Source organism: Pinus tabuliformis, chromosome 1_1 (assembly GCF_031772625.1).
Source record: "Pinus tabuliformis cultivar Carrire ecotype Pingquan chromosome 1_1, CPIR1, whole genome shotgun sequence".
NCBI classification, from domain to species: Eukaryota; Viridiplantae; Streptophyta; class Pinopsida; order Pinales; family Pinaceae; genus Pinus; species Pinus tabuliformis.
In genome coordinates, this window is record NC_142297.1 from 726,609,085 (window position 1) to 726,632,139 (window position 23,055).

Genomic DNA, 23,055 nt, shown 5'->3' on the forward strand with positions numbered 1-23,055 from the left:
AAGCGAGAGGTTGTCAAGTACATGGTTGAGCATGAGGAAGATGAAAGATCCAAAGCCCTTGATGTTACGGGGACTGACTGAGTCTTTGTCCAGGGTAACAGTGGAGGCGACGATGGAAATTGAGACAACAACAGGGGTGACAGTGATAATGGTTTTGGCGGTGGTGGCTATGTTAACGGTGGAAGTCTACTACCTTTCTATTTTGGTTTCTTGTGCCCTCAACCCCCGAATCCTTAAATTTCTTGTTAAATCTTTGTTAAAGTGCTCTCTGGGTACTCGTTTCTCCTTAGGGTTTTCTCCATAAATCTGGTATAGGACCTCAAGCTTTCCTTGGAGCTTCGGGTGGGTATTCCCTCTATCATGCAATGCCTACATTTCAAAGGTAAGGAATTGGACGATTCTTCCCCTCTTTTATCTATAATATTGGAAAAGATGCCACTACCTTTATGGCCTTTTGTTTACAACGGGTGTTGGGGTTAAGCCCTCCCCCTCTCAAGATTTTTTTATAAAGATGTTGTGCATGCACAATCCTCCCCAAAGGAAACTCAATCCGAGGCAACTCCTAAGCTATTTTTGGTTGAAAAATTGAGGAAGATCCCTCTATAGAAATTGCTTACCCCACTCTTGAGAATGTCCATTAGATCTATGTAGAGTCAACCCTCATTTGTTGTTTTAATGGTTTATGGACCCATTCGACGAATCTCTAGCAATGGATCCATTCTTAATCGACAAGAAAATGTGAGGTTAGTTTATGCTCCAAAGGCTTCTTCATTGTGGCATTTTCTGAACAAGAATGCTATCAATTTTTTTTATCGAAAGGGCCTTAATTTTGGGTAATGCAGGACTATTCATAACACCATGGTTTCCATATTTTAACCTTTCCACAATAGCCATTACCAAATTGCCAATATGGGTTCGTCTTCCTAATCTTATTGCTCACTCGCGACATTACCCAACCTTTCAGGGCATTAGGAACACCCCAAGTCATTTACTTGCAATTGATAATTCTCATGGCAAGTTGGGCATCTGCACTTATGACAGAGTTTGTGTTGAAGTAAATATCAGTAAAGGACCACCAGACTAAATCAATTAAAAATAGGTGATTTTCATTGGACCTAGGATTTGGAATATCAGAATACTACTTTTCATTGTCACTTCTATTGGCAAACAAGCCATTTATAGAATTCTTTCTTTCTGTTCAGATCTCACCAAAAGCGGAATATTCAAAATTCCAAAGCTAAAATTTGGAAGCTTTGTGAACTGCCTCCTACGGAGGACGAGACTTTCTTTGTTGCAAAAGAGGACGATGAAAGATATGATGATGAAATGCATTCATTGGACAAGGTATAGACCCCTGATCCTCAAAAATCAATTGAGGATCATGGTGTGAACCATGCGCATTCAACAAACACATAGATAGTGTATAATAATGCTTCTTTGAGTGCATTGAAGCGAACTTATGAGTCAGATTCTTCAGACTCTAACAAAGATTCTCCTTCAACGCGCACTAATAATCTTAAAATTTCCTTGATAAAACTACCTTTGGAAGGCTGGGTCATGGTTTCAAAAAAGAAAGGAACGAAAAGTCACTTTGAGGATGAGCCAAAATTTGGATGTTTCTCTTTTGTAATTGTTTCTTTTGTTCCTCTATGTATCCTTTGCTATTCTCAGTTTCATACATCTCAGGGATGTTCCTGTTAATAAATGGCACACTATGCCGAGAAAAGGGTCATGATTGTATATGATGTATTCTAGTTCTGATTGATCAATAGAATTCACCTTACACCAATTTTTTTAATATAAATGAAAAATTAAATTTAAAATTTATAAATATAAATATTTTTTCTTTTTAATAGATTCAAGGATTTTTTATGTCACAATTTCCAACATCGCTCCTTTAGATAATATATGTAAAAGAAAGATAAATAAAAACCACTAACAAATTCTAAATGTAAAAAAAATAATGATTACAAAGTGAAGTTTTTCATAATAAAGTATTATTTACTTATAAATAAATAAATTATTATTATATTATTATTTCGAGTTGTCTTTAGTGCGATTTTTTGGAAGCTTTTCCGATGGGTTTTTCTTGTCTAATTTCTCTAATCCGACATGAATATATTGAAATCACAAGCTTGATGGGTAACCCTCGCACAATCTAAGAGCCCTAGGGGTTTTTGAGGGTGTTGAATCCATATATACAGTCAAAAGACCAATTTAAATAACAAAAATTAAGATTTCACCTCAATTTTTTCCCCAAATTCTGACACTAGAAAATCCAAAAAGTCGCACTAAGGCAACTCCTTATTATTTCTCAGTAAATGGAATTTCAAAAATAAATTATTTATTTATTAATAAAAACCCATCTCCAAAAATTTAAATCCGAAAAACTCCTCTTTTGTAAATATTCAAGGAAATAAGTTCTTACATATTGCTTATTTGAGGACGTATTTTTTTTTTTAAATTCTAACTTGGAAATTTTTATACATGTTTAAGGCATTTATATTGTAATCATTTTTTAGTCAAAATAGATTGACTTTTAATTAGTTGTTTCAAATATGACAAATGTACTATGGTTTTACAATAGTTTTGAAATATTTAAATATTAAATCAAATATTTGATAATTATAAAAATATTTTCTATTTGTTTTAAAATTGTATTCCAATTTTCTGATTGGACAAAGACATTGAAATGACTAATTTTATCCGTTTTAAAATTCATTTTTCAAAAAAAAAAAACAAAAATTCAAAATTCAAAAAATTCTATTGTAATTTCGAGTGACACTTGAAGTGTACTATATACATATATGTTAAATGCCCATTTAATTTGTACGATAATTAATTTATGCCTTAAATTATATCATTTTATAAATTATGTTGGGAAGAGGTGTGAGAGAATTAATGGTTAAGAGCATGTGTTTCTTCCTAAGAGGTTAAAGGTTCAAAACGAGAGGGGGTAGAGTATGTATGCCTTCGTAGACTGAGCAGTGAAACCACTGCACGAAGGTGGGTCCCTTGTCCCACAAACAAAGGGGTCTCATATACTGATTTGGTGTCTGGCTTGGCCGTGACCTTAAAATTAGATAATAATAATAATATGACCCGTATCTTGTGATTGACAATTTGATTTGATAGTACATTATCCTCCTCATAAAATAATAATCACGTGCTTGAATAAATCCCTTATGTCTTTTCAATATAATGAGAAATTAGTATCTACTATGTAATTTATATAAATATTTTTGTATATAATATTAACTGCTAAAACAATATATCTCTTTTATTTCCACACTTTCATATTCTTTACCTAACAAAAGTTCAAACCAATGTGATGTTTGTCTTTTTCAAACTAATTACTAAAATTAAAATTAATAGATTATCTACTAAGTAAATAAATAAAACTAAATGCCCTACCAATGGAAAAAGCTTATGATGAGTCAGTAGCACATACTATATGCATGCATGTGCATCATAAAGAGAGGGTTATGTATAATCTGAAAGGATAAAAGGTAATGACCCATTTTTATGCTCGTCTAAGGCAATATATTATAATAATTTTTCAGTCAAAATAGATTGTTCTTTTAAATATAACAATTTCAATTTTACAATAGTTTTAGGGACGTAGGTACTCCATTTCGCGAGGTTTCAAATCCATCCCCTTTTCAAAAATTCGTAGAAAGCTTATACAATCTCCATCTATTTTTAACTTCAATGAATGAAAAGTTTCCAAATTATTTGCGACACCATTGAAAACACGTTGGTTTATTAGTGACAAGATATTTGTGGATTGAGTGTGTAAATATCTCAACTTATTTGCGACACCATTGAAAACACGTTGGTTTATTAGTGACAAGATATTTGTGGATTGAGTGTGTAAATATCTCAACACCATACATTAGCAACTGCATCTAAAGTTGTAAAGATACATTGAAGAAATAAAAAATTTAGAAAATTTATATAGTCATAAAAAAAGTGTACTCATAAAGTTTGTATAAATTTTAAAATTAATTTTGAGAATTTCAAATTTCAAGATTCAGTGTCACCAACATTTAAAAACTTTGATTCAATTCAAACACTCTCAAAATGCCTGCCAAAAAGATTAAGAATCCATAACATGAAAATTTGATTAGAGATCCATGACAATAATAACACTAAGAATTTAACCAAATGACAAAAGTTTCTCATAGACTTTGCATGACAGGGGCATTATGTCCAACCTCTTTTCCTGAACTAGAAAAGTTGACTAGACTCGTTGATATTGAAAAGAATTAACCCCATTTATAACAAGAAATGTTGACTAGACTAGTTGATATTGAAAAGAATAAACCCATTTATAACTGTCATATAAAAAAACCAAGTGAAAACCCAAAGAAATTTAAAAAATATATTCAGTATATATTCTTACTTGACCACAAACCAACCTTCATTGATGTGGCTGACACGCTTTGGAGTTCAAAACCTATGAAATCCAATACTTTATAAGACACACAAAAATAATATTTAAACTCAAAATTAATACTAATATAAATTAAATAGGGGTGTGTGCAGGAAGGGGAATGCGATAATGGAAAATCTACAACTAATGTGGGAAAAGGTGAAAAGGTTGCCAAAATGGGTTGTTCAGGACTTTGTCAAGTGGTAACACTGCAAGCAAGTCGTGAGGGACACTGCAACGCATGTGCGTCCATCATCCATAGAAATCCAGTGTACCTTGCAAAGAGTTCCACACTTGTTCACTATTTCACCACACTTTTTCGAAGATGCTAAATAATATGATGAGGATTTTGAACATTTATTTCCATCATATAACGACATTAAAGGTCTCAAAAATTGTTTCGATTTGAGCAATTGAGCGATCTCTCTCACCAAATTAAAATAAAATATAAGAAAAACCATTTTACTTTATCCCTACAAAGGTAAGAAATGAAAAATTCCAATCAACAACCATATCTTGAAACAACAAAAATTGAAAACAAGACAATCCTAGGCTTATTCGAACTTTTAAATTTATATCAATTTGCAATTTACACTGCTATATACTTATGCATAAATAAATTTAAAAATTAATATATCTTATAAATAGAATTAATAAATCAGTATTGATTGCTTTGGTTATTAATATTATTTAACATGGTTATTAATATTATTTAACATTTAATTAATTATATACATGAATCTATCATCCATCTTAAATTTATTAAGGAATCCAATGAAATTGTGAAAATTAAAATAATTTTATAATGTTTTTATAATATGACAAATCTAAATTTTGCGTATACTAGTCTTAACACACCATCCATAACCCTGGGGCTGTAAATTATGTTCTAAAAAACTAAATAAATCAACTTATTAAACAATTTTAAAAGTTTTTCTTGAAAAACCATTATTATTTTCATCTTAATTTACAACATAGTTACCAAGTTTGAATTCGAATCCATAAAATTTCCCATGAAAATTTTCAAGTCAAAAATTATTATCTAATAAATAAATACATATTTAGAAAATCAATAAACTTATTTATTTATGTAGATTTCGTTAAAATAAAAATATATTTAGAACATGAGTAATAATGTACTTTAATTTTTTTGATAAGTAAGAGACGAACCTTCTATTAATCAAAGTAAATTACATAATATACAGAGTGCCCCAGACAGTAGGGGCGGCAAGGAAGCTTACAGGACCGAAACAACCATGCCAAAGAAACCCCCAGAATGACTCAACAACAACAAAAAGGAGAGTCCATTGAGCAAACGGGTACGAGACCCATGTGCAACAGATCGACAACCCGAACCAATGTTCAGCAAGCAACTAGCTCGATCAATCCCCGCCGTTGAAGACAAGGTTCCGATCCAACGGCAAGCACAGATATCGCATGGCCAAGATGCTTGGGGATTAGCCGCGCGATGAGAGCAGTTTCCTCTCTACCCTCATTGCCACACGTCACCCATTGATTGGAATCGCTTGCATTAACCAAAAAACCAGAAACCATCATAGTGCCGCGCGAAAACCATTCAAGGAAGTGGGATCTAGTTTTGTGGACCATCGTGGACCATCGGGTCCGGAACCTTGAGCAACCCACATGACTAATCCCAATCGTAGAAAGAAGTGGCCCGATCCAACGTCCCATGGAGGTATCGTGCGTCCGAGATGCACGGAGGTTAACCGCGCGATGAGAGCGGTTTCCTCTCTCATCCCAACGCCACATGTAACCCCCTGAGTGGAATCACGTGCTTCTTCCACTAAACTAGATACCATTCGAAGCCTGCGCGATAAACCACTTGTGGTTTTGCATTTGTGGTATCGCCAAATGAAGACCATCCGTCCGATCCTGCCGACCTTTCTAAGCCTGGCCTTTCCAAGCCATCCTCCTGGAGTCGCCAACAGAAACCCGCTGAGCCAACTGAACACCGACAGTCCAATCTGTGTCATTGCCCGACTCGAAACCTTCATCCATCATCCGAAAGCCATGTAAGTTATGAAGAGTAACCATGATCAGAAAACGAAGACGGATTAGGCGATGTCATCCTCACCCCTATCCTCTAGATCAACACTATCCATCCATGAATCCCAATCTGCATTTGCCAGCGTGAAACAATCCTCCCGCAACTTTCCGGCAGGAAGCAACTCCCATGGATGCCGAGAGTCCCTGTCCTTATTGGCCACTCCTTCGTTGGCCAACCTATCTGCAAGCATATTTCTTTCCTTCTAACATGAACAAATCTTATTGTTTTAAGGATTTGTAAGTGTGAGTGGATACGGTGAAAAACCTGCAACAGCTTCTAGTGCTTTGACACTTTGTCTGGCGAGGTTCCATTTTGAATCTTCTTGGTTGCTTTGATGACCAATTCCGAATCTGCTTCAATGATAACATTCTGTAAATTTGCCTCCACCAGGATCTCCAAACATTGATCTAAAGCCAAAAGTTCAGCCATGTTATTGGTACCCTTTTCCAGGTGGCCATGGAAAATGTATTTTGTGTGCCCCTCAAGATCCTTGATGGCACCCTCGAAGCCAGCTTCCCCAGGATTGCCCTTAGAAGCTCCATCAATATTTACTTTGAAGAAGCCCTGTGGAGGGGGCTGCCAACCCCAATCCCCAGAGTTTATTGCTCTCACTTCCTTCTTTATTCCTTGAGGGTTGATGGATTGAAGACCCAAATTAATAATAATGTGTTCCTCATGAGGCAGAGGAGGATTCGAGGGAGTTGTTCTCAGAATGCTCCTAACTGTTTCCTTGAGTTGTTTTAAAATCTGATTGATTATAAGTAGGGGCTCTCTGGCTTTATTTTTGAAGATCCGCATATTGCGTTCTTTCCAAATATTCTAGATGACAAAGCTTGGTACAAGCATCCAGGATTTGTTGATGATCTCATTCTCTAAGAAGTTCTTCCTCCATTTTGTTAAAGTGTTGGATATGCTAAGCCTGTCCCTGTTGGTCTGTTTGAAGCTTGAGGCCACCCAATCCCAAATTTTCGCAGAAAAGGAGCAAAGATTTAGAAGGTGTTCAATCATTTCCTCATGAGAGCCACAAAGGTGACATCTAGAGGGGCCAATGAAACCTTTCTTAAGAAGGTTTTCCCAAGTTAGGATTTTCCTTTGATGAACTAGCCAAATAAATAATTTTATTTTCATCCAATGAGGAGTTTGCCACAACTCCTGCCAGACTTTCTCAGCATTTACAAAGTTAAATCCTGTGATTGCCTGTTTTGCCTCTTTGAGGTTATAGTTGCCTTCATTATTCTTTCCCCATCTTAATTGGTCAGGTGAGGAGGAAACTAGAATCCTTCTTTGCTCTAAGTCCATGGCAAGAACTTCTGCCATGGCCTTCAGAGGGCTCTCTTCATTATAACTTAGGTCCTTCCATTTCCTCCATTTTTCCTTATCCCTCCCCAGATCCCAGAAATATTTTACTAATAAAAGACCTTTGCTGTTTGTGTCTCTCTTGAGGGCTGCCAGTTCATTCCTGTTTAGGATGGGTTCCTGTTGCCAGCTGTCCTCCTAGAAACGAGCCCGGTCCCCTGCTCGAATTTCCCAAAAACAGTGTTGCTGAACAATACCTTTGTTCTCCCACGCAAGGTTCCATATGTGTGAGCCCCTGATTTGTCCTGTCATTCTAATGTGATCCTGTTCCTGCCAGTTCTTGGCATACTTTTGTGTCCAAAGCTTGGCCCAGGGGGCTCTCGGCTCCTTGATCCATTGCCACCAGAGCTTTGCTCCTGAAGCTTGACTCAGCATTTCTGGATCATGTAGCCCCAAACCACCATGGCTTTTGGGCTTGCAGAGCTTGTCCCAGGCAACTAGAGCCCACTTATTTTTCTCTTCCCCTCTACCCCACATAAAGTTTCTTTGAATGCTTCTTATTTGCTGCTTAATCCCTTGAGGAGCAGGGATAGCTACAAACATGAAAATGGGAATGGCCTGCAATACCGCTTGAGTGAGCACAAGTCGCCCTGCAAAGTTTAAAGCTCTGCAAGTCCAATTGCTGATTTTGTCCTGAAGTTTGTTTAAAATAGGTTCCCATATTTGCTTACACAGAGGTTTGTCTGTAAGAGGAATGCCAAGATATTTGGAAGGCAACTGGTCCCTTTGAAAACCAAGAATCCTGGTGATATTTCTCTGTATAGCAATATTAGTGTTAAAGAAGAAAACTTTAGACTTGTTTTGGCTTACCTCTGTGCCTACTGCCATAGTGAAATCATTTAAGATATCTTTGATTGCCTTTGCTTCCCTAACTATGGGTATACCCTGCAGCATAGTATCATCCACAAATTGTTGATGAGTGTTAGCCTCTCCATTCGGGGTGAGCTTGATCCCTTGAATTCTACCTTCAACATTTGCCAATTTGATTGCCCTACCAAGCCCTTCCATCATGAGGACAAAGAGGAAGGGGGAGAGTGGGTCGCCTTGTCTGAGCCCTCTGGAAGGAGTAAAAGTATTAGAGGGAGCTCCATTAAGCAGAATGGAGAAACTAGTTGAGGTGACTAGTGCCATAACCCATCTTATCCAGTTTTGGTCAAAGCCATAAGATTTTAGAATGGCTCTAATGTAAGACCAGTTGAGTTTGTCATAGGCTTTCGCAAGGTCCAATTGAATGATCATACCTACTTGCTTGTTGCTTTTGAGAGAGTGTACCACCTCATGTGCTTGGATGATGTTGTTCAAAATCTATCTTCCTTCCACATAGCCTGTTTGCTCTTCTGAGATGAGAGAAGGTAGCAGTGGCTTGAGTCTATTGGCTATCACTTTGGAGATGATTTTATACACCACATTACATAAGGTGATGGGCCTAAACCCATCTGGGGTCATAACATTTTCCTTTTTTGGGATTAAAGCTATAAAGGTCGCATTTAGTGCTTTCAAAACCTTTTTGTGTTGTCTTGAGTCTTCCACAACCTCGAGGATGTCCTGTTTGACTGTATCCCAGCAGGCTTTGAAGAAATCAACATTGAAACCATCTGGGCCTGGTGCTTTTCCACTTTGCATTTCCTTGATCACCTCACTGACCTCCTCTTCCAAGACTAGCCTATTTAGATTGTGGTTGTCCTCGCTGGTGACTAACTTGGGAATGTGCTGGGTGAACTTATCAATGAACCTAGATCTGTCTTCCAATGGCTCCTTTGCAATGTTAGAGAAGTGTTGTACTAGGATTGATTCCATGTCCTTGTGAGCGACAAGCTCAATACCTTGAGAATCCTTTAGCTTTGTGATTCTGTTATGTGCCCTATGGGCCATAGTGGATTTGTGGAAGAACTTAGTGTTCCTTTCTCCCTCTTTTATCCATTGAATTCTGGATTTCTATCTCCAAAATGTTTCCTCTTGTAAGCAACGCTCCTCCCATTCTTCCTGCAAAGAGTCAGTTACCTCATTAAAGCCCTCTATAATGTTGATCTGATTGATTTCCTGGAGTTTCTGCTCAGTACTCATTCTGGCCTTGATGATATCACCAAATTCCTTTTTGTTCCAATCCTTAAGTTTGGATTTAATGTGTTTCAGTCTCTGCTGGAGCATGTACATCTTAGTACCCTGAATATTCAAATCCTCCTTCCACCATTTGGCAATGTTACTGGTGAATTTGGGGTGAGAGAGCCAAGCATTTTCGAATCTGAAAGGCCTATTTCTCGGAGTGCCCATAAAGGAAGCTTCTAGCTAAACTGGCCAATGATCTGAGCCACCAAAGGGCAGAATGGACATTGTGATGGCTGATCCTGTAAGGAGGAGATCCTCAGAAACGATAAACCTATCCAGTTTTGACGCCACTTGGGAAACTCCTCCTCTTTTGTTGTTCCAAGTGAAGGTTCCATTTATAGTCTCGATGTCCACTAGTCCCATGTTCAAGAGGAAATCTTGGAAGGCTTCAGAGTCTCTGCCAAGCTGTCTAGTGCCTCCTTTTTTTCCCGAGAGAGATATTATCATATTGAAATCACCTGCAAGTATCCAGGGTATATTGGGATAATGTGCTCTGAGGCCTTCTAAGGAGGTAAGAATCTTGATTTTATCTTGTTGTTGTTGAGGGCCATATAAATTAGTTATCATGTAAGTCTCCTGGTCACCTACGGGACTACAAACCATAGAAAGATAGTTCTTGGACGCTTCAGCATCCAGAATTCCCAGATTCTGTGGATTCAACAGCATGAGAATCCCACCTGCAGAGTTATTAGCTTTAACTTCTAAATAATCATACTTGATTAACCATTTTTTATGAATTTCTCTTATTTTTTCCATTGAACACTTTGTCTCCTGAATAAAGACCATGTCTGGTTTTTCTTCTTTTATTCTATTATTGAGATTTCTTTGTTTCCTTCTACTGCCTAAACCTCTAATATTCCAGGTTGTAAGATTCATTAAGAAAGGTTGGTAAAAGAATAGTTGGTAAGATCTTTCATCTTACCTGATTTAATTAATAGTTTCCCACATTCATTTAACAGTTCATTCTGTCTTTTCCTTCCTCTTTTCCTCCCTGGGTTTTTTGGAGATAGTGTCTGTGGATTCTCCATCATTTTGACTCCACTCTGCTCTTGGCTTTCGTGGTTTATTTTGACACCAGTTCCCTTCAATTGTGCCCTCCATAGATAGAGTTGTTGGACTTGATCATAATCTTCTTTTGGCAATGAGTCCACTCCTTTGTTCTTTCCTTGTTCCAGAAATTGCTCGAGATCTAGATTTTCCCTGTCTAGAATCTCCTGCAGTTCATGGTCCTCTGTACCTGCCTCACTTGGAGTCATCTCATGGTCCTTGCTGATCTCCATGTAGCTTTGTAGCTCCTCTATCTGTTGGTTGTTCACTGGGATATCCTCCATTTCAGCTTCCATATCCTGCTCCTTAAGGACGTTCTCCTTGACCTGGACTGTCTCCATGCTCTCCTCCACTTCCTCTAGGATCTTGAAACTGTTGTGTCTTGTTTGTTTGTCTTCACTTGTTTTCTTGTGTGATCATTTACCCCCTTTCCCTTTGCCCCCAACCTTGGTAAAACCCTCATGATCTTTGTCCACAAAGGTTTTCCCATTGCTTTCCAAGTTGTTTGTAGGGCAGTCTCTGAATAGATGGCCATGTTCATGACATTTGCGGCATCTAAATGGTATGTGCTCATAGTCCACCATTTGCACCCATTCTTCATCATATACCTCTAAGATTATGGCTTCCGGAAGGGCTCTAGATAGATCCATTTCCACACATATTCGGGCAAAGGAAGTATATTTACCTTTGAGAGTTGCCTCTGAAATTTTCAGAAAATGCCCCAGCTTGTTGCCTATGGTTTTCAAGGACTCTGGTTGCCAGTAGTCCAGAGGTAATGAGTATAGTCTGATCCAAACCGGTATGGATGTGAATGTTTCACGTTCCGGAACAAAATTCATTGTCCATGGCCGCATGTAGAGTCTTGCCGCAGCGTAGAAGTAAGGTCCCCCTTCAAACACTCGATCTTTGTCCTCTAGGCTCACAAACACCACCGTGAAGAAGCCTTTAGAACCCAAATGTAAATGTATTTCTCCCTTTGACTTCCAATGGCTCCTAATCCAGATGTATAAAGCCCTCTCTGTTGGCCATAACCCCATGAACTTGCAGATGATCGCATGTTCTTTCATATGGTCCCTATGCGCTTGAATCGTAGGATCACTTAATACGACCTGGGGAATGATGCTCGATTTGGGTTTGTAAACTCTCATAGTTCTTGTGGAAGTTGTTTTTCTGCTGCCGCCTCTCTTCCCCTTTTCTTTACTTGTTTCATGTTGATTCCCTTTCTGATCCTAGGATTCGTTTCTTCCAACTGTCTCCTTGTCTCTTGCTTCCTTCTATGACTACTTGACTATAGGAGGGAGAGGCGCTCCCCCCTTTGCATCCCGCCATGGAACCCTAATACAAAACCCTAGTGTCAACTTCGATCCGCGTTCAAGTTGCAGATCTTTGACTTTCAATACACATCGTAAAGATGGATACTTTCCGAGTAATAATGTACTTTCACTCATTAAACTTTTAACTTATTTGTCAAAAATTCTTATCCAATAAATAAATACATATTTAGAAAATCACCATTTTAAACTGATTTATGTAGAGTTCAAAATAAAAATATATTTAGAAAATGAGTCACAATGTACATTTTTTTTTCTTGTTTTATTGGCTTTCGCGCCCACCAAAGAAAGAATATTTTGAAAAATGAAAATTTTCCAATTTCACAATTGTTTTTATTTTCCTTCCTTTTCTTTTTCTAAATACACACAATTATATATATGTGTTGGAACCTTAACATTATATGCTTACATTTTTTTTTTATCTGGCTTTCCAACCCTTCAAACCAATAATGAAATTGAAAAATAAAATTTTTCTAATTTCACAATTATTTCTCTTTTCTTTAATTTTCTTTTTCTAAATACAATTATTTATATGTGTTAAAATCTTATTATATGCCTACAAATCATAGAGCCACACAATTTTATTTCCTAACAAAAAGTCAAAGCCAACACTCCTAACTTGCATGGCATCCTAACTCCTTAAAAACACTATTATGTTAAAATATTGCTCTCTTTAAAGACGGGCTCAAATAACTGAACTAAATCGAATGCTCAAATAAATGAACCAAATCGAACCATTTGTTGTTCCAATCGAATTAACGTATTTCCAAACTTTTTACCCCAATTCAAGCGAATTTGGTAACTATGATTTACAGCGACTATCCGGTTCTATCATCATTTCCTTAGGTTATAAACATAGATAAGCGAGATGCTCAGCTTTACAATATTTTTCAGCACGAAAAAAAGCTATATGGTTGTATTATATTCATCCAACAAATATGTACAACAATGTTGATATGGAAACCATCTGATATGGAAAATGTAATGTGGTTCAAACCACATAGAGAGAAAGGATATATGGAGCCTTATCAGATCTGTTACATAAAGGTCTTAAGGAAATATATAGATAATTCAGAAATTCAGTCCCATGAGCCAAGATTATATATGGTAAAAAAGACAAAAATATGAGTCAAATGTTGGGGAAACAGAAAATCATACTAGTTTTGACTTCACAAAATAGAAAATTATGTACCCGGCATGGAAAAGTCTTAGATCTGGTGGGAGATGTTGTCCACTATAATCTGCATCCTCCATATACCTTGTGGCAATGATAGCCCCTATTTTGATAAAGCATCTGCTCTCCGGTTTTTATCCCTGACAATGTGGGAGATTGTGTAGTCTTTTCTGTTGCACCACAAAGCCTCAAGCCTGTTCAACCAACCAGAGAGATGTATATTTTTTATGATATGTTTAGACAGTACATGGTCGATGATGACTTTCGAGTCTCCAAAAATATGAAGGTTTTGGAGGCCAAGGAAGTCAGAGATAGAAAGGAGTCCAACCAGGGCCATAATTTCTGCTTTGTTGTTAGTTCCAGGTCCTCCATTCCAATGTATGTCAAAAGCTTGTCCTTCTTCTGGGATTATGTAAACTCCACAGGCGCATGTATCATGCTGGGCAACACCGTCAAAAAAAACACAGGGATATCCATAGGCATCGTTGGGCTGATGATTCCTTCCTTGTCTGACTTTGGATTGTCGTGGCCGAGCTAGCGCTTCATATAAACAGAGGATAGATTCGAAAACTTTAGAAATCGGTTCCCTTTTGGAATCAAAAATCATCCGGTTTCACCATTTCCATATGGCCCAGATTGTTAACAATGGAATGGGCCTCCACTTGCAGTACATGTTGCTCCATCCTTTGAAAGCCTCATAGATAGAAGGAGCACTGACGTTGGCGAAACCAAAATGAGCAGTTAAGTTCTGCCAAATCAACTGGGTTTGAGGACATTGTAGAAAAATATGCAAATTATTCTCAGAATTTGTTCTACAAAGGGGGCATATGGCTGGCCCACACCATTTGCGCTTCTGGAGATTCTCCCAAGTGAGATTCCTATCATGAAAAACCAGCCAGGCAAAAATAATGATTTTTAAAGGGCATCCAGTTTTCCAAAAAGCTGGCGGAAAAATATTATCACATGTATCAGATTCTGATAATAGAATTTGGAGATATATATGCTTTGCATATACAGCCGATGAGCCACCGAGACCTTTCCAAATGAGGCAATCCCTGTCTGACGAGCGAAACAATCCACGCGTTTGCAGTGAAGTAGTGATAGCATTCCATTGGGATTCCAGAGCACCGTGTAATTGCATTTCTGTAGCAGATTTCCAGATTGGAATAGCACCATCCCATTTTTTTATTACACTGGCCCAAAAGAAATATCCCCTGCTGTGTAAATTTCTCAAAAGCTGAGAGGAAATATGGATCTTTTCTCCCACACCTGTGAATTCATCTAATCCAATGATAATATTGGATCTGGATTGGAATTTCCAAATCAAATTTTCTCTAAAGAACGACTCCAATCTTTGAAAACCTCTCCATATATATGAGCCAATGGAGGATCCAGTGGAGCACTGTCTATACCAATATGTCATGTCTTGATCGTCCATGTACTTAGCTCTAATGGTCTTGCTCCAGTTGGATTCACCCATAATCGCTTTCCACATAGATTTACATAGAAGGGCTCTTCTAAAAGAGTGTAAATCCAATATACCCCAACCTCCCATATTTTTTGGCCGTGTCAACTTCGAAAGCTTGCTCAGGTGATATTTTTTCTTTTCCTTCTGTCCTCCCCATATGAAATTAGCTATCATTCTATTTAAACTGTTAATAATAGATGAAGGGATATAGAAGAGGTGTGCCCAATAAACCATGATTTGAACCAGCACAGATTGCGTGAGAATGGCGCGACCTCCAATGGATAAGCACTTGTATTCCCATGCAGATATTTTCTTATAGAACCGATCCGGAATCCACGACCAATCGGCCAATCTGTAACCCACAGGTTTCAAATTGAAACCCAAATATTTGAAGCCCTTCAGGATAGGAAATGCTTTAATATTGAAAAGATCTGTTAGAAATGTGATTATATCTCCATTTACATTAGCGACATGGAATGATGATTTTATATCGTTGATATACATGCTGGTGGCTTTTTGAAATCTCTCCAAGATTTCATGGATACATATCCATGTTGATCTGCATAGTATAGCTGACAGAAGGATATCATCAACAAAAAGATTATGCGACATGAGGATATCCCTGCAAATGGGGAGAGGCTTGTATCTCTCTTGTTGGATTGCTTTCTTTATGTGTAGGCTCAGAGATTCCATAACTAGAATGAAAAGGAGTGGAGATAGGGAGCAACCCTGACGTAAGCCCCTGGCCGCTTTGAAGAAAGGAGTTGGGACTCCATTAATTAGGACTGTGTAATTTACTTCCACCACATAGGCCATGATTAGGGAATACAAACAAGTAGTGCTGATCATCGCAAACATAATGAACAAAACATAAGTAGCAGCTATAAATAAATATATAGATATATAGATATGGTTATATAAGCATAGATAGGGACCAAAAAATGAGGATTACATGCTTGGAGAAACGGCAAGAGCGCAGCGATGTATATTCGATCAGATGCGAGTGACAATTATCACACGTATGTCTAATCGGCGGTGACTGCGAGTCTCATCCCAGCAAGAGAGAAGTGCCGAGGAAAACTGCAAATAAAGTAGTTAGGACCCTTATTCAGAGTAATCATGTCATTGCCAGTGTCGTAGCGCTTTGAATTCCCTGCAGTACAGGTTTTATAACCGTTCACGTCTGCCACCACCACGTCGTGAAATCTCCGGTAATAGTTGAATATTGCACGTATAATTACTTGAATTTAATTCAATGGATTTCAAGAATATTTTAAAATGGGATTTAAAAGAGTGAGGTCAAGAAATTAAACACTTTCACTTCTCTCTAGCTAAACTTAATTGCATTATCAATTTCAAAAATATTTTAAAATAGGATAACCAGAGTGAGATGAATAAATTGAATTCACTACCTCTCTCCCAAATATTCTGGAAATTTACAATAATAAAGATTGCTTTACTAAGGAAATATTCTATAAATTTACAATAATAAAGATGGTTCCATTAACCATCAGAAACAAAACTCAAAATATTCCAGAAATGGACAATGATAAAGATAATTCACTACCTCTCTCCCAAATATTCTGGAAATTTACAGTAATAAAGATTGCTTTACTAAGGAAATATTCTATAAATTTACAATAATAAAGATGGTTCCATTAACCATCAGAAACAAAACTCAAAATATTCCAGAAATGGACAATGATAAAGATGGCCCCATCAGCCACATAAAACAGCCTTGTTCATCAACCAGATGCATGGCCTTCAAAACACATTAAACTTACCGAGAGTGTCACTGGCCTTGAATTTCTTCCCGCCAACCCAGCGAGACGGGTCGGTTTGAAAACCCCACCCATGCGATCCCCAACCGCGTAGGTGGCGCCTTCAACAACAAGTGCAGACTAAATCATCAAGCAAAGGGGCAGCATGCCCATTGTGAAAAGCCACACACTGCCTCCTCCCTCGGCCATTTTGCGGTACAGAACCAGAGCAATCAATAACACACATAAAATTTTACCAGATCGCACTAACAGAATTAGATTTTTACCAGATCACCCTGACTGGGTAGAACAGTGACAAAATTAGATTTTTACCAGATCGCCCTGACTGGTTAAAACTGTGACAAGATTTGGGTGGAAAGAACGGTAGCTAGAGAAAGACGGGATGCGATGATTTATATAGTGGGATGTAGGTAGATCCCCGAGTTTGCGAAAAAATTGTAGTATCTTCAATTCCATGCATGGTGGTAGGTGTTATAAGTGCCACCAACTGCCCCGCCCACTTCGACATTCATTATTCAAAGATTACGGTCATTAATTCCAAATAACGACTATATCACCTCCGTTAAAATCTCCCACCACCTCCGTTATTGAAATTTGGCCGAGCAAAACAAGCGTTATATGCCATGATCGCACAACGTTCTGCCCAATCGGTGGATTTCGGAAGATCGAAGAGAGACAAATTATCAAAAGATTAATTAATATTAAAAACCTAACCTGATTTTGAGGGCTCTGCTCCAAACTTTTCTGCGTAGGACTCTGCCCCGATGATGGAGAGAGGGTGTCGACAATTCTGGCAGAGCCATCTCGGAGGTTTTCCCGCACGCTGTTTGACAAGTTAACGGCGGAAAACCAAAGTAGTAGTGACAAGTTAACGGTGGAAAATTAAAGTAGTAGTGACAGATGTACCGTGGAAAACAAAAGGGTAGACGATGGTAGGCAACCAACTGATTCAAAAGTAACACCTTTGGTGTAAATATTTGTGGATGGAATATGTAAATGTCAGCACCATAAATTTATTTATGGATGGAACATGTAAAGGTCGAAATTAATTAATAATACAATTTTTATTATCATTTTATTTATGGTTAATATTTTTATTTTAGCGAAATGAATTTTTCACTCACATTTAATATATTATAATAAAGAATATTAATTTTTTTTAAATATTTTAATTATGTAATATCAAAGACTTAAAATTACACGTTATTAATATTGATTGAAACTTTTATTATGAATTAAAAATAATGATTCTTTTAGTAACAAAGTCAAGTTTATTTAACAATCTTTCTTTTAAATGTGATTATTGAAAACACACATGTTTGTCTCCCTATCACCTAGGTCTATAAAATCTGCATGCAATTACCATATACTTCATCTCATGAAATACCATCCTTTAAGTTATAACATCAACATTTTTGCATTAAATATATATCGTGACATCATAAATGAACCACATGTCAATATACCTCATATCATAACACCATAATACCTATGCATATCGTATCCATCATGAGCATACAACATCATTCTCATATCAATTTAAAGGAATAAGAACCACATGTGCATCATTATTCCCATACCATCATATCATGAAACCTCATCCCAACATTATACTCAATAGTTCTATGTTGACATATGTTGGGCACAACCCAACTTGGCCTAAGTTTTGGTCAAAACTCCGCATTTTAGGGAGCGGAGTGTGCAGTACCACAGAGCTATGTAGTGAGCGATGTTTTAGGGGCTTCAGGGTGGGTCGAAACCCCTTCTTTTTGTAACGCGTTTGGGCAATAGTTGATCGTTTTTAGGAGGACCATGATATTTTGATGTACCCGTTGATGTAATTAGTATATATAGGAGAAAAGATATAAGTCGAATTCATGAATATAGTAATGATACGAACATAAAGGAAATATCTCTGTAATATGTGTTTGGAACTTGAAGGAAAGGCTGCGCAACTGAGTGTGTGGAGACCTAAAGTTTGTAGTTGAGTACGCAGACACCTATAGGTGGGTGCGTAGGTCGAGGAATTGTACGTTGTTTCAAAGAATTAATATAAGAGGTACACTTTTGATGGACATAACTTTTGTATGATTATTGTGTATCTTTTGCTTTTTGTTCAGTATTTTGGTTATATTTTACTTCCACACAGTATTGTTTATGGTTGTTAATGGCATGGTTAAGTAGATAAGCCAACACCACGAAGTAAAGAATAAAGTGTTAAGTGAAAGTAGAGTAAAAATACCACATAACATCATCCCTCAAGGCTACAGAAACCTGGTTCTATATCCTCCCATAGTCACTTCGAGTGAGACTGGGATCTGCTTGTAGGTCGTTGCCAAAAGGGCCAGTGATTTAGGGTTTTGTTGGTGCACAGTAAAATCCGAACCTGGGTCACCCCAACTTCAACCAACAACATAACTGATAATTGAAATCACAGTGTATGATTTAGATGTATCAATAAAATTTAAACAATATGACATGATTTAGATGCTCCACAAAAGTATCTATCTAAGCTAAGTTATATGCAATCCTATCTAGTTCACCACACAATTTTTATGCTACAATTATGATATAGTCTATTTATTTACAAGTTTCACCATCTAGAGCCTTAACCTTTAATTAAGTTATTACTAGCCTTACCATCATTTTGTAAATCATTGTTTCATTTCCAATACTTTGACTTATTTTATCCAATTACATAACTCATCAATGACACATCTGCTAAGGAAATTTTAATATTTTCCTACTTTATTTATGAAAATTGACTTGTTATAGAGAGCATAACAAAAGTTCCATTATAAGTTGATCTTGCTTCTTTCTTATCAATTATTTCATACTTTTAACTGCATCTCATGAGTTTTCCTTATCATTGTTAATAATGTGGATCATAAAAATAAAACCAATGCAATAGCCCAATATTTACATTATTTAGTGCATTAATTATCCATGTAAACACAACTTGCTTATGCTAGTTACTATTTAGCAAATGTAGAAGCTAAACATCAATGGATATAGAGTAATCAAAGATCAAGACCATTAATTTTTTTTTAAAGCTTGGCAGGACCTTTCATTTTCTATTTATAATTGGAAAATTTACACCACATATGTTGGATAGGTGGCCTCAACTTGCCCAGTGGGAAACCAAGTTTGTTGGCCACCTATCCTCATTGTAAGCCATCCAAAAACAATAAAGTTTCAATCTTTCTAACCAAGCTAAGTATGTCTCTGTTTCATGACCAGACTCTATATGTCTAGCTATCCTTAAACATGCATGACGTAAAGTAAATTCTAACCGCATATAAAACAAAAAGAAACAAGGTAAACTGACTAGCCCTTCTGCTCCTCCAATGCCGATTCCACCTGTGCCGGATCCTTGACAGTTTCTCCAGGCATCTCAGTCAATTCTATGATGCATGGTATGTGCCTTTGAATTCTGTCCAATCTAATGTCCTGCTTGTGGAGTTGAAACTGAATTCTCTGCAGATCCTGTTTGTAATTCGGCATGCCTTGGAGAGAGAGAGCCATCCCCACCGAGATCTGTTCCATGGCCTTCCCCAACAGGCTTTTCATTAGCTAGTAGAGATACAAAGTCTGCTTGAATTGGGTTATCCTTCCTCTGGTATTCCTAGGGCCCGAGACTAATTTCCTCCAATTCTCTATCTCCTCCTCTGTTTCACTGCCTTGCTTGATTTCTTCTTCCCATTATTCTAGCAAATTCCGAATGCCTTCATCCGTTCCTTCCCAGTATGTCGCAACTACTTCATTAGTGAGGTGTTCAATGGATTTCCTTCCTCTGCGGGGTTCCGACGTGCTCTGGTCCTTAGCCTTGATAGGCTCCCGGCCTCGTCTCCCTCGACCTCGTCCTCTTATTGGCCGAGCCATATCCGCATGGTTCGATACCTGTTCACAAGAAAAAGATGTTATTCGCAAGCATTCTAGCTTATTACTATCCCGATTTGGATTTTCAATGCCAGTATTCTCTTCGTTCTTAGTCTTACCCCATTTACGAGCAGAACAGGGGACAGGGTGGGCATTGGGCCAGTGTTGAGATATGGCTGGTCTCCAGATACCATTTGGATTTTAACTCCTCCCTCTCCGTTGCCTCACATGCCCAGTGAGGTTTCCAGGCCCTTGCTGAGGCCATGCAAATCGGTTTAGCTACAACCCGATCAATTTTCTTCCATGATATGCCATCCCATTCCCCTCTGCCCAGTAAGCCAGGGCCATTCCTCTGCCCTTGTCATGCCCGTCCTCTCCCACAGGAATCCTAGTAGGTTTCTTAGCGCGGTTATTACTCCCATTTCCCCAAAGCTTTCCGTGGTTGCAACCACTGCTCCATCCGCCAACCCAACATGGTAGCTGCCCTTTACTACCCTCAGACTCTAGTGCCAAGCGACTACCTACCCATCCCTAGCAACCAGCCCCTCTCAGCCCACAGAATGCAAGGTCTGGGGTCTCAACACCACCCACAGTAAGGTCCTCTGCCAATTGCCCCTGTAGTTCCCCCAATTTCCCTTCCCAGGTATCTCCCCCCCCCCTAGCAATCAAACCATGTCGACATTGCAAATGAGGTGAAGATCCAAGATACATACCCGTTTCTGCTCCAAGGTTGTTGTCATCGCCTTCCTTCTCTATTGTTCCATCTCCGTTGTTCCATCTCCAAACTCCAAAAACCATATTACAATTCTTACACCCCTGTCTTACCTTAATTACTATGCCTTTCAACTCACCCCTTCCATCTTTTCCACCTTTCCCACCACCCTTGCATGTACTCATGCCAAGGGCCACTGCACCCATCACTTTGAGCATATGGGGGGCGGTGGGATGTACCTCTCTTCTACTCATCATAACTATCCGCAGGCACCGCCATCCTTTGGCACACAACTTGATTCGGGTAAGACCATTATTTGTTTCTAGTCAACCAACCTATTATTTTACCTTCTTCTCTTCCTGAGAATCAACATCCTTAGATCAAGGTCAATCAAATAATTAACATCCTTAGATCAATTTCAACCAAATAATTATTAATTATGACTTAAGCTTAGAATCATCTTGAATTCATCATAATATCCACATGGAATTTTTATTCATTGAGTTTAGTTCCTTAGCTTTATTTTCTCTTAATTGTACTAGGAATCACATCATGTCTCTCTATTTTTCTCATTTTAACTCATCTTATTATTTCGTCATTAGTCATGAATTATTTACTTGTTACACCTTATTAAACCAAAAATTCTAAATAAGAATATATACAACAACAACATATAATAATTTCACCATATCCCATATGTGGTATATATACATTTCAAACTTTCCAAAATGACTTAAATGTATTATAAATAATTTTCATATTATATACCAAACATCCTACTTTTATATCCATCATAAATCATATATTTAAACAAACCATCATATTTTTATTATTTAAGATTTTAATTTATCTTTGACATAAATTTTTTTAATCTACATAAATAAAATAGATTTTAATTAATTACCTTAATATAATTATAAATTTCACATTAAAAATATACCGTCCATCCATCATTAATAAACATTAATTTAGATAAAGTTCATATAAAGATCACTATTTAATATAACGACTGATTATTCTTGTTTTTCTTTTTTAATGATATATTTTTCATTTTCTATTTTTAAATGAATTTGAATTTATCAAAAAAATATTTAATTATAAAAACATGGGAGAAATATACTTATCCTAATTTCAAATTTATACCATATTAATTTTTAATATAAATTTATTGAAAAAAACATATAATTAAGATACATTTTTACACTAACCCATATGAAACTTTTCCTAAACTTTTATTCACCTTAAACCTCAATTAAATGGTGACGTCTAAGTTAAATTAGTTGCAGTAAATATTTGTTAGCGCTCACCACAGTAAAAGATCTAGTTGATAAAGACCAAAATTAATTAAAATAAAAATAGCTAGACATGCGGACAACTCTTGGTGAGAGAATGAAGAGCTTCACAGAAAAAACCAATTTTATGACCAACCTCGAAAGATCTAGTTTTTTATTTTTTGTTTTGCTTTTTTTTTAAAGTAAAGGATGATTTCAATTTTATCATGGATTTTTTTGGTTGTTGGAAAACTCCATTCTAAATATAATCTATATATAAAAAGACCATACCCTATTAAACTTTAGAATAATTTTTCAAAATCACAAACGATTGTAGTTACATGTTATATAAACTAGCAATTGTCCCAAAAGGTACAAAGAGAGGCCGATAGGATTATTAAATTGGAATTGTTGAACTTTTCTAGAA